At 48.4% G+C, this 11,925-nt stretch overlaps 1 protein-coding gene across 1 annotated transcript in view; it reads right to left on the reverse strand.

Moving 5' to 3' along the window:
- Window positions 1-7,597, reverse strand: part of ST3GAL1 (ST3 beta-galactoside alpha-2,3-sialyltransferase 1) — a 213,024-nt gene extending 205,427 nt beyond the window's left edge. Inside the window, exon 1 of the mRNA XM_040354996.1 lies at window positions 7,282-7,597. The gene's annotated coding sequence lies outside the window, so the exon portion shown is untranslated. The remainder of the gene's footprint in view (window positions 1-7,281) is intronic.
- Between the last annotated feature and the right edge of the window lie 4,328 nt (window positions 7,598-11,925).

Genomic DNA, 11,925 nt, shown 5'->3' on the forward strand with positions numbered 1-11,925 from the left:
CAACATTAGATTGTAAGCTCATCCCTAGCGCCCACGCCCCGCAGATTGTAAGCTCTTGTGCCCACGCCCCGCAGATTGTAAGCTCTTGTGGCAAGATAAAGAACAGAACATATTTCCCAACTAGGGTTGCCACGTCACCCCTTTAATCCAGGACACATTAATTATACACGGGTTCTGAGGATGATTTAATGCAGATACGGCACCAAGTGAGTTTAATTACCGCCTTAATCAGACGCAGAATTGTAATTAATTGCGTAATGGAATAAAGGGATGATGTTGCAACCCTACTCACAACACGCTACACAATAAGTCAATACTATAGAAAAGGAAATACAGTAAAACCTTGGATTGCGAGCATAATGCGTTCCAGAAACATGCTTGTAATCCAAAGCACTTGTATATCAAAGCGAATTTCCCCATAAGAAGTAATGGAAACTCCAATGATTCGTTCCACAACCATTTATTCATAAGTCCTTCAGTTTATAGTCCATATAAAAAGATTCTAGCAATGTGATTGGTTGTGTAACCATAAAATGTCCATCCACAAATCCAGCAAAATCCAGAGTAGACATGGGCGGTTCGTAGGGCAAATCGGTTCGCAGGGCAAATCGTGGGTGCGCGGTATACGCCGATACCCACTTTCCCGCGCCGAGTTTTGAATACTGCGCCGACATATACCGAGCGCAGTACACTCGGGTATAGTCGGGCAGTCTCGGCTCCTTCCGCGCTCACGTCCTGGACATACAGTACGTCAGCGCGAGAGTTGCCGAGCATTGGCGACAATACACGAGTGTACTGTGCTCTGTATATGTCGGCGCAGTATTCAAACTCGGCGCGGGAAACGAGCGGGGAGGACGCCGCAGAAGGACGCCGGACCCGACGAAGAGGACACCCGAAGCCGCAGAAGGACGCCGGACCCGACGAAGAGGACACCCGAAGCCGCAGACGGACGCCGGACCCGACGAGGCCGCCGCGCAAGACACCAGAACTGTAAGTACAAAAACAACTTTTTTTCCACAGGATTCGGGGCAACTTTAGGGGTGCGCGTTATACCGCGATAAATACGGTACATTCGGAAGCATCCGAAATCCAACTTGCTGCGCTTCCGAATTGTATACGAAATACGACATTTCGTTGACAAATTTCGGATCCAAATTCCGTTACAACGGAAACGTGACTGGGCTTTTGTTGACCAATCAGAGGTCTTCTTCTGCTGCTGGGTGAGGGTTGGGAAAATTACCCTTTTTAATATGGGAGTGAGAGACGGGGACTGGTAGTCAGTGGGAAAGATTCAGAATCGGAAAAAATAAGAATGTTTATTAATGTAGTTTTATCATTGTCATTATAATTACGATTATTTGTTATGATGAAGTTAAAAATCAAGGAAGTCAGCACAGCACAGAAATGGTGGGAGCCCCTCATAATGAGCACAGCAGGGGTACAGCCCAGGAGGAAGTCAGCACAGCACAGAAATGGTGGGAGCCCCTCATAATGAGATCAGCACAGGGATGGTGGGAGCCCCTCATAATGAGCACAGCAGGGGTACAGCCCAGGAGGAAGTCAGCACAGCACAGAAATGGTGGGAGCCCCTCATAATGAGATCAGCAGGGGTACAGCCCCAGGAGAAAGTCAGCACAGCACAAGGATGGTGGGACTTCGCCCTCTTTGCCCTGCCCATGTATATCCCACCTTTTTAATGAAGTGCCCATCAAATGCAGCCTCCCCAGTGCCTATCGAATGCAGCCTTACCAGAGCCCATCGAATGCAGCCTCACCAGCGCCCATCGAATGCAGCCTTACCAGAGCCCATCGAATGCAGCCTCACCAGTGCCCATCGAATGCAGCCTTACCAGAGCCCATCGAATGCAGCCTTACCAGCGCCCATCAAATGCAGCCTCACCAGCGCCCATCAAATGCAGCCTCACCAGCGCCCATCAAATGCAGCCTCACCAGCGCCCATCGAATGCAGCCTCCCCAGCGCCCATCAAATGCAGCCTCACCAGTGCCCATCGAATGCAGCCTTACCAGTGCCCATCAAATGCAGCCTCACCAGCGCCCATCGAATGCAGCCTCACCAGCGCCCATCGAATGCAGCCTCCCCAGCGCCCATCAAATGCAGCCTCACCAGTGCCCATCGAATGCAGCCTTACCAGTGCCCATCAAATGCAGCCTCACCAGCGCCCATCGAATGCAGCCTCACCAGCGCCCATCGAATGCAGCCTCACCAGCGCCCATCAAATGCAGCCTTACCAGCGCCCATCAAATGCACCCTTACCAGCCCCCATCGAATGCAGCCTCACCAGCGCCCATCGATGCAGCCTCACCAGTACCCATCAAATGCAGCCTCACCAGAGCCCATCGAATGCAGCCTCACCAGCGCCCATCAAATGCAACCTCACCAGAGCCCATCGAATGCAGCCTCACCAGTGCCCATCGAATGCAGCCTTACCAGAGCCCATCAAATGCACCCTTACCAGCCCCCATCGAATGCAGCCTCACCAGCGCCCATCAAATGCAGCCTCACCAGTGCCCATCAAATGCAGCCTCACCAGCGTCTATCAAATGCAGCCTCACCAGCGCCCATCGAATGCAGCCTCCCCAGCGCCCATCGAATGCAGCCTTACCAGCGCCCATCAAATGCAGCCTCACCAGCGCCCATCGAATGCAGCCTCACCAGCGTCCATCGAATGCAGCCTCGCCAGCACCCATCAAATGCAGCATCACCAGCGTCTATCAAATGCAGCCTCACCAGCGCCCATCGAATGCAGCCTCCCCAGCGCCCATCGAATGCAGCCTTACCAGCGCCCATCAAATGCAGCCTCACCAGCGCCCATCGAATGCAGCCTCACCAGCGTCCATCGAATGCAGCCTCGCCAGCACCCATCAAATGCAGCATCACCAGCGCCCATCAAATGCAGCCTCACCAGCGCCCATTGAATGCAGCCTCCCCAGCGACTGTCGAATGCAGACTCCCCAGTACCCATCAAATGCAGCCTCACCAGTGCCCATCAAATGCAGCCTCACCAGAGCCCATCGAATGCAGCCTCACCAGCGCCCATCGAATGCAGCCTCCCCAGTACCCATCAATGAATGTTTGCTTGCTTCCATTCATTCTGGAGTCAGGACACAGACACATTCCTCCGCTGCGCCTCTGACACTATGTGCTAACGGAGCGGTGTCTGCCTGCTGATGCTGAGACTTAGTTGCTTGCTGCAGAGAGAAGAGAGTAGGAACACCAGTGGCCGGGCGCCCTAGGCAGCAGTGCGCCCTAGGCGGCTGCCAACTTTGCCTAGTGGTACTTGTATCGGGCCCTGGTCAGCGCTACAGCAAAGGAAATAAATAAACTTTCATGCAGCTTTTAGAGGTTAAGCTGGGAAGGAGGGGAGCCAGTACTGAGCTACATGCAAGGGAGACTGACATTAGATTGCAAGCTCCTGTGGCTACAGGCAGGAAAGAGCTCCAAGTACTCTATAAGACGCTACACACTATGTCAGTGATATAGTAAAGGAAATAAGCAATTTTTCTTGCAGCCTGTGGAGGTTAATCTGGAAAGATGGGAGAGAGGGAGCAAGTTTTGGATCCCTGCAACAGATGCAGACAGTAGATTGCAAGCTCCTGTGCCCACAGGAAGAAAACACTCCTATCTGCTCTATAACATGCCACACAATATGTCAGTGTCGTAGTAAAAGACATAAACAAGCTTTATTGCAGCCTGTGGAGGTTAATCTGGGAGGAGGGATGCAAGCGCTGAGATACGTGCAACTGGAACTGACATTAGATTGTAAGCTCTTGCGGCCACAGGAAGAAAAGTAACTTTTGTACTCCATAACACACTACAGCATATGTCAGTGATATAGTAAACAATCTTTCGTGCAGCCCTTTGGGGGTTAATCCGGGAAAAGCGGAGCCTTGACGTTAGATTGCAGAAGAGACTGACATTAGATTGTAAGCTCTTGTGGCCACGGGAAGAAAAGTCGTTTCTGTACTCCATACCACAGCACAATATATCAGTGATAGAGTAAAGGAAATAAACACACTTTCTGGGTTAATATAGGAGGGGTGCCAGTACTGAGATATAAGCAACGGAGACCAATGTTAGATTGTAAGCTCTTGTGGTCACAGTAACAAAAGAACTCTACATACTCCATACCACGCTACAGCCTATGTTGGTGATACAGTAAAGCAGGGCTCGACAAATCCCGGTCGCCAGGTCGCCATGGCGACTAGAAATAGCCTCCTGGCGACTTGGCTTGGAGTCCCCAGCTCTTTCTTGTGTGAGCTGGCGCCATCTGGTGGTGGCCGTTGGTATTACAAGTTAAGCATTACAAGTTAAACAGCAATTCTCATGTCATTTTTCAATATTTTCACTGCCATCTCCTTCCCTCTAATTAGAACCCCCAAACATTATATATATATATTTATCCTAACACCCTAGAGAATAAAATGGCGATCATTGCAATACTTTCTGTCACGCCGTATTTGCGCAGCGGTCTTACAAGCGCACTTTTTTGGGGGAAAAATTACACTTTTTTAAATTAAAAAATAAGACATCAGTAAAGTTATCCCCATTTTTTTTTTAATATTATGAAAGATATGGTTACGCCGAGTAAATTCATACCCAACATGTCACGCTTCAAAATTGCGTCCGCTCGTGGAATGCCAACAAACTTTTACCCTTTAAAATCTTCATAGGCGACGTTTAAAAAAATCTACAGGTTGCATGTTTTGAGTTACAGAAGAGGTCTAGGGCTAGAATTATTGCTCTCGCTCTACCAATCGCGGCGATACCTCACATGTGTGGTTTGAACACCGTTTACATATGCGGGCGCTGCTCACGTATGTGTTCACTTCTGCGTGCAAGCTCGTCGGGACGGGGGTGCGTTTTCTGGCTCCTAACTTTTTTAGCTGGCTCCTAGGTTCCAAGCAAATTTGTCAAACCCTGATGTAAAGGAAATAAACAAACAATCTTTCATGCAGCCTTTAGGAATCTGGGAGAAGAGGAGTCTTGATGTTAGATTGTAGAAGAGACTGGCGTTAGATTGTAAGCTCTTGTGGCCACAGTAACAAAAGAACTCTACATACTCCATACCACGCTACAGCCTATGTCAGCGATATAGGAAAGGAAATAAACAATCTTCCGTGCAGCCCTTTGGGGGTTAATCTGGGAAAAGCGGAGCCTTGACGTTAGATTGCAGAAGAGACTGACATTAGATTGTAAGCTCTTGTGGCCATGGGAAGAAAAGTAGTTTCTGCACTCCATAACACAGCACAATATATCAGTGATAGAGTAACGGAAAACACACTTTCTGGGTTAATATAGGAGGGGTGCCAGTACTGAGATATAAGCAACGGAGACTGACATTAGATTGTAAGCTCTTGTGGCCACAGTAACAAAAGAACTCTACATACTCCATACCACGCTACAGCCTATGTTGATGATACAGTAAAGGAAATAAACACACAATCTTTCATGCAGCCTTTAGGAATCTGGGAGAAGAGGAGTCTTGATGTTAGATTGTAGAAGAGACTGGCGTTAGATTGTAAGCTCTTGTGCCCACAGTAACAAAGAACGTAGAGTTCTTTCTTACTGTGGCCACAAGAGCTTACAATCTACCACGCTACAGCCTATGTCAGTGATATAGTAAAGAAAATAAAAAAAAAACTTTCTGAGTTAACCTGGGAGGAGGGGTGCCTGGATTGAGGGATGGATATGTAACAGAGACTGGCGTTAGATTGTAAGCTCTTGTGGCCACAGTAACAAAAGAACTCTACATACTCCATACCACACTACAGCATATGTCAGCGCTATAGTAAAGAAAATAAACACACTTTCTGAGTTAACCTGGGAGGAGGGGTGCCTGGACTGAGAAATATGTAACAGAGACCGGCGTTAGATTGTAAGCTCTTTTGGCCACAGTAACAAAAGAACTCTACATACTCCATACCACACTACAGCATATATTGGTGACATAGTAAAGAAAATAAACACACTTTCTGAGTTAACCTGGGAGGAGGGGTGCCTGGATTGAGAGATATGTAACAGAGACTGGCGTTAGATTGTAAGCTCTTGTGGCCAGAGAAACAAAGAACTCTGCGTACTCCATACCACGCTACAGCCTATGTCAGCGCTATAGTAAAGAAAATAAAAAAAACTTTCGGAGTTAACCTAGGCGGAGGGGTACATGGACTGAGAAATATGTAACAGAGACCGACATTAGATTGTAAGCTCTTCTGGCCACAGTAACAAAGAACTCTACATACTCCATACCACACTACAGCCTATGTTGGTGATACAGTATAACAAACAATCTTTCATGCAGCCTTTAGGAATCTGGGAGAAGAGGAGTCTTGTTAGATTGTAGAAGAGACTGGCGTTAGATTGTAAGCTCTTGTGGCCACAGTAACAAAGAACTCTACATACTCCATACCACGCTACAGCATATGTCAGTGATATAGGAAAGGAAATAAACAATCTTTCGTGCAGCCCTTTGGGGGTTAATCTGGGAAAAGCGGAGCCTTGACGTTAGATTGTAGAAGAGACTGACATTAGAGTGTAAGCTCTTGTGGCCACAGGAAGAAAAGTCGTTTCTGTACTCCATAACACAGCACAATATATCAGTGATAGAGTAACGGAAATAAACACACTTTCTGGGTTAATATAGGAGGGGTGCCAGTACTGAGATATAAGCAACGGAGACTGACATTAGATTGTAAGCTCTTGTGGCCACAGTAACAAAAGAACTCTACATACTCCATACCACACTACAGCCTATGTTGGTGATACAGTAGAGGAAATAAACAATCTTTCATGCAGCCTTTAGGAATTTGGGAGAAGAGGAGCCTTGATGTTAGATTGTAGAAGAGACTGACGTTAGATTGTAAGCTCTTGTGGCCACAGTAACAAAGAACTCTGCGTACTCCATACCACACTACAGCCTATGTCAGTGATATAGTAAAGAAAATAAACATTCTTTCTTTCAGTCTGCAGAGTTTAATCCGGGGGGAGGGAGGGGAGGGGGGCGCCGGTGCTGGGATCTCTCCTAATACCCCTCTAATACCCCTCTAATCATACGGACTGGCAGTGCCCACAGAGCCCGTTACATTGTTACCCTTTTGTACGTCGCCGTCTGATCTGATTGTCGGCTCGGCTATATAACACCCTGAACACAATTCCAGGAGGGGGGTGGCAGTGCTGTGCCCAGCAGAGCGGCACCCAGCGTAGCCGCATGTGTTTACATGCCCACATGCCAACTACTCAGCGGAAGAAAAGTTCTAGGCTCACCGTTCGTGTCGGAGAATCTCCGGTCTTCACAGCGGCGTCCCCGGGCTGCGCCAGCTAATGTGCAGGGCACGGAGGGATCAAGGCACTTTGTGTAGTGATGGGATCAATCAGAAGGTACCAGTCCTGCCTCCCCCTGGGCAGCGTGCCAGGCACGTCTACGGTGCCAAGCTGTCAACAAGTCCAACTAGGGCTGTCCGAAAAAAAAATCCACACTGACCGTCCGTCCCTGGTAGGGGGTAGGGGGGTCCAAACTGGCAGCACAAGCCGGACTGTGATATCCTGACTGTCCCCAGCCTGCCGATCTATGCAATGCATACTATGGGCGCCGCCCTCTATCTCAGACCACGCCCAGACTATCCTGCCAACCCCTACACCCTCATCTATGTACACCCTCATCTATGTACACCCTCATCTATGTACACCCTCATCTATGTACACCCTCATCTATGTACACCCTACACCCTCATCTATGTGCACCCTCATCTATGTACACCCTCATCTATGTACACCCTACACCCTCATCTATGTACACCCTCATCTATGTACACCCTACACCCTCATCTATGTACACCCTCATCTATGTACACCCTCATCTATGTACACCCTCATCTATGTGCACCCTCATCTATGTACACCCTACACCCTCATCTATGTGCACCCTCATCTATGTACACCCTACACCCTCATCTATGTGCACCCTCATCTATATACACCCTTCACCCTCATCTATGTACACCCTTCACCCTCATCTATGTACACCCTCATCTATGTACACCCTACACCCTCATCTATGTACACCCTACACCCTCATCTATGTACACCCTCATCTATGTACACCCTACACCCTCATCTATGTGCACCCTCATCTATGTACACCCTTCACCCTCATCTATGTACACCCTACACCCTCATCTATGTACACCCTACACCCTCATCTATGTACACCCTTCACCCTCATCTATGTACACCCTTCACCCTCATCTATGTACACCCTTCACCCTCATCTATGTACACCCTCATCTATGTACACCCTACACCCTCATCTATGTACACCCTACACCATAATCTATGTACACCCTACACCCTCATCTATGTACACCCTACACCCTCATCTATGAGCCCTGTACACCCCAATCGTTGAGCCCTGTACACCCCAATCTATGAGCCCAGTACACCCTAATCTATGAGCCCTGTACACCCCAATCTATGAGCCCTGTACACCCCAATCTATGAGCCCTGTACACCCCAATCTATGAGCCCTGTACACCCCAATCTATGAGCCCTGTACACCCCAATCTATGAGCCCTGTACACCCCAATCTATGAGATATGTACACCCTAATCTATGAGCCCTGTACACCCCAATCTATGAGATATGTACACCCTAATCTATGAGCCCTGTACACCCTACACTCTCATCTATGAGCCCTGTAAACCCTAATCTATGAGCCCTGTAGTCCTGGTCTATACCAGTCATGGTACCCCCCCCCCCCATTATCTCATAGTGCCCGGTCTATACCAGTCATGGTATTCCCCTATTATCTCATAGTGCCCGGTCTATACCAGTCATGATATTCCTCCATTATCTTATAGTGCTCGGTCTATACCAGTCATGGTATTCCCCCATTATCTTATAGTGCCCGGTCTATACCAGTCATGGTATTCCCCAATTATCTCGTAGTGACCGGTCTATACCAGTCATGGTATTCCCCTATTATCTCATAGTGCCCGGTCTATACCAGTCATGATATTCCTCCATTATCTCATAGTGCCCGGTCTATACCAGTCATGGCATTCCCCCATTATCTCATAGTGCCCGGTCTATACCAGTCATGGTATTCCCCCATTATCTCATAGTGCCCGGTCTATACCAGTCATGGTATTCCCCCATTATCTCATAGTGCCAGGTCTATACCAGTCATGGTATTCCCCTATTATCTCATAGTGCCCGGTCTATACCAGTCATGGTATTCTCCCCAATTATCTCGTAGTGACCGGTCTATACCAGTTATGGTATTCCCCTATTCTCTCATAGTGCCCGGTCTATACCAGTCATGGTATCCCCCCCATTATCTCATAGTGCCCGGTCTATACCAGTCATGGTATTCCCCCCATTATCTCATAGTGCCCGGTCTATACCAGTCATGGTATTCCCCTATTATCTCATAGTGCCCGGTCTATACCAGTCATGATATTCCTCCATTATCTTATAGTGCCCGGTCTATACCAGTCATGGTATTCCCCAATTATCTCGTAGTGACCGGTCTATACCAGTTATGGTATTCCCCTATTCTCTCATAGTGCCCGGTCTATACCAGTCATGGTATCCCCCCCATTATCTCATAGTGCCCGGTCTATACCAGTCATGGTATTCCCCTATTATCTCATAGTGCCCGGTCTATACCAGTCATGGTATTCCCCCCATTATCTCATAGTGCCCGGTCTATACCAGTCATGGTATTCCCCCCATTATCTCATAGTGCCCGGTCTATACCAGTCATGGTATCCCCCCCATTATCTCATAGTGCCCGGTCTATACCAGTCATGGTATTCCCCCCATTATCTCATAGTGCCCGGTCTATACCAGTCATGGTATTCCCCCCATTATCTCATAGTGCCCGGTCTATACCAGTCATGGTATTCCCCTATTATCTCATAGTGCCCGGTCTATACCAGTCATGATATTCCTCCATTATCTTATAGTGCCCGGTCTATACCAGTCATGGTATTCCCCAATTATCTCGTAGTGACCGGTCTATACCAGTCATGATATTCCTCCATTATCTTATAGTGCTCGGTCTATACCAGTCATGGTATTCCCCCATTATCTTATAGTGCCCGGTCTATACCAGTTATGGTATTCCCCAATTATCTTGTAGTGACCGGTCTATACCAGTTATGGTATTCTCCTATTCTCTCATAGTGCCAGGTCTATACCAGTCATGGTATTCTCCCCAATTATCTTGTAGTGACCGGTCTATACCAGTTATGGTATTCCCCTATTCTCTCATAGTGCCCGGTCTATACCAGTCATGGTATCCCCCCCATTATCTCATAGTGCCCGGTCTATACCAGTCATGGTATTCCCCCCATTATCTCATAGTGCCCGGTCTATACCAGTCATGGTATTCCCCTATTATCTCATAGTGCCCGGTCTATACCAGTCATGATATTCCTCCATTATCTCATAGTGCCCGGTCTATACCAGTCATGGCATTCCAATATTATCTCATAGTGCCAGGTCTATACCAGTCATAGTATTCCCCCATTATCTCATAGTGCCAGGTCTATACCAGTCATGGTATTCCCCCCATTATCTCATAGTGCCAGGTCTATACCAGTCATGGGTTTCCTCTATTATCTCATAGTGCCCGGTCTTACCAGTCATGGCATTCCCCTCTTATCTCATAGTGCCCGGTCTATACCAGTCATGGTATTCCCCCTGTTATCTTATAGTGCCCGGTCTATACCAGTCATGGTATTCCCCCATTATCTCATAGTGCCCGGTCTATACCAGTCATGGGTTTCCTCTATAATCTCATAGTGCCCGGTCTATACCAGTCATGGTATTCCCCTTATTATCTCATAGTGCCCGGTCTATACCAGTCATGGTATTCCTCCATTATCTCATAGTGCCCGGTCTATACCAGTCATGGTATTCCCCTTATTATCTCATAGTGCCCGGTCTATACCAGTCATGGTATTCCTCCATTATCTCATAGTGTCCGGTCTATACCAGTCATGGTATTCCCCTTATTATCTCATAGTGCCCGGTCTATACCAGTCATGGTATTCCTCCATTATCTCATAGTGCCCGGTCTATACCAGTCATGGTATTCCCCTTATTATCTCATAGTGCCCGGTCTATACCAGTCATGGTATTCCTCCATTATCTCACAGTGCCCGGTCTATACCAGTCATGGTATTCTCCTATTCTCTCATAGTGCCAGGTCTATACCAGTCATGGTATTCCCCTTATTATCTCATAGTGCCCGGTCTATACCAGTCATGGTATTCCTCCATTATCTCACAGTGCCCGGTCTATACCAGTCATGGTATTCCCCCATTATCTCATAGTGCCCGGTCCCCGGTGTACAGATCCGCCTTCTCTCCGTATTTGCCGGTGTCCCCGCTCGGTCCCTGGATCTGTAGTGAGTCTCCCTCCCCCGCACGGTGCCCGGTCCCCTCCTCCCGGTGACTTGGTTCTCTTTGTTCGTCTCTCGGCTCTCATCTCTCGGCTCGGAGGACAGAACTTACCGGAGAGAATCCCGTACTCCGCTGCAATCCTCCGCCTCTCCCCCCCGATCCTCCGCTCCCTCCGCCGGAGACTGTATATAGCGGCTGGCGGAGCCACGTGGACCGGAGAGAGCTAAACACAGAGCCGAGACTCCGCCTAACCACCGGAGGAACCGTAGAGGCTGGAGGAGTGCTGTGTGTGTGGGGGGGCGGGGGGCGGACATGGGGGAGACCCGACATCAGACCATGAAGGAGACCCCAATATCTGACCGACCATGGAGGAGACCCCAATATCTGACCGACCATGAAGAAGACCCCAATATCTGACCCGACCATGAAGGAGACCCCAATATCTGACCGACCATGGAGGAGACCCCAATATCTGACCGACCATTAAAAAAGAAAGACC

The sequence above is a fragment of the Rana temporaria genome, chromosome 5 (genome assembly GCF_905171775.1).
Source record: "Rana temporaria chromosome 5, aRanTem1.1, whole genome shotgun sequence".
NCBI classification, from domain to species: domain Eukaryota; kingdom Metazoa; phylum Chordata; class Amphibia; order Anura; family Ranidae; genus Rana; species Rana temporaria.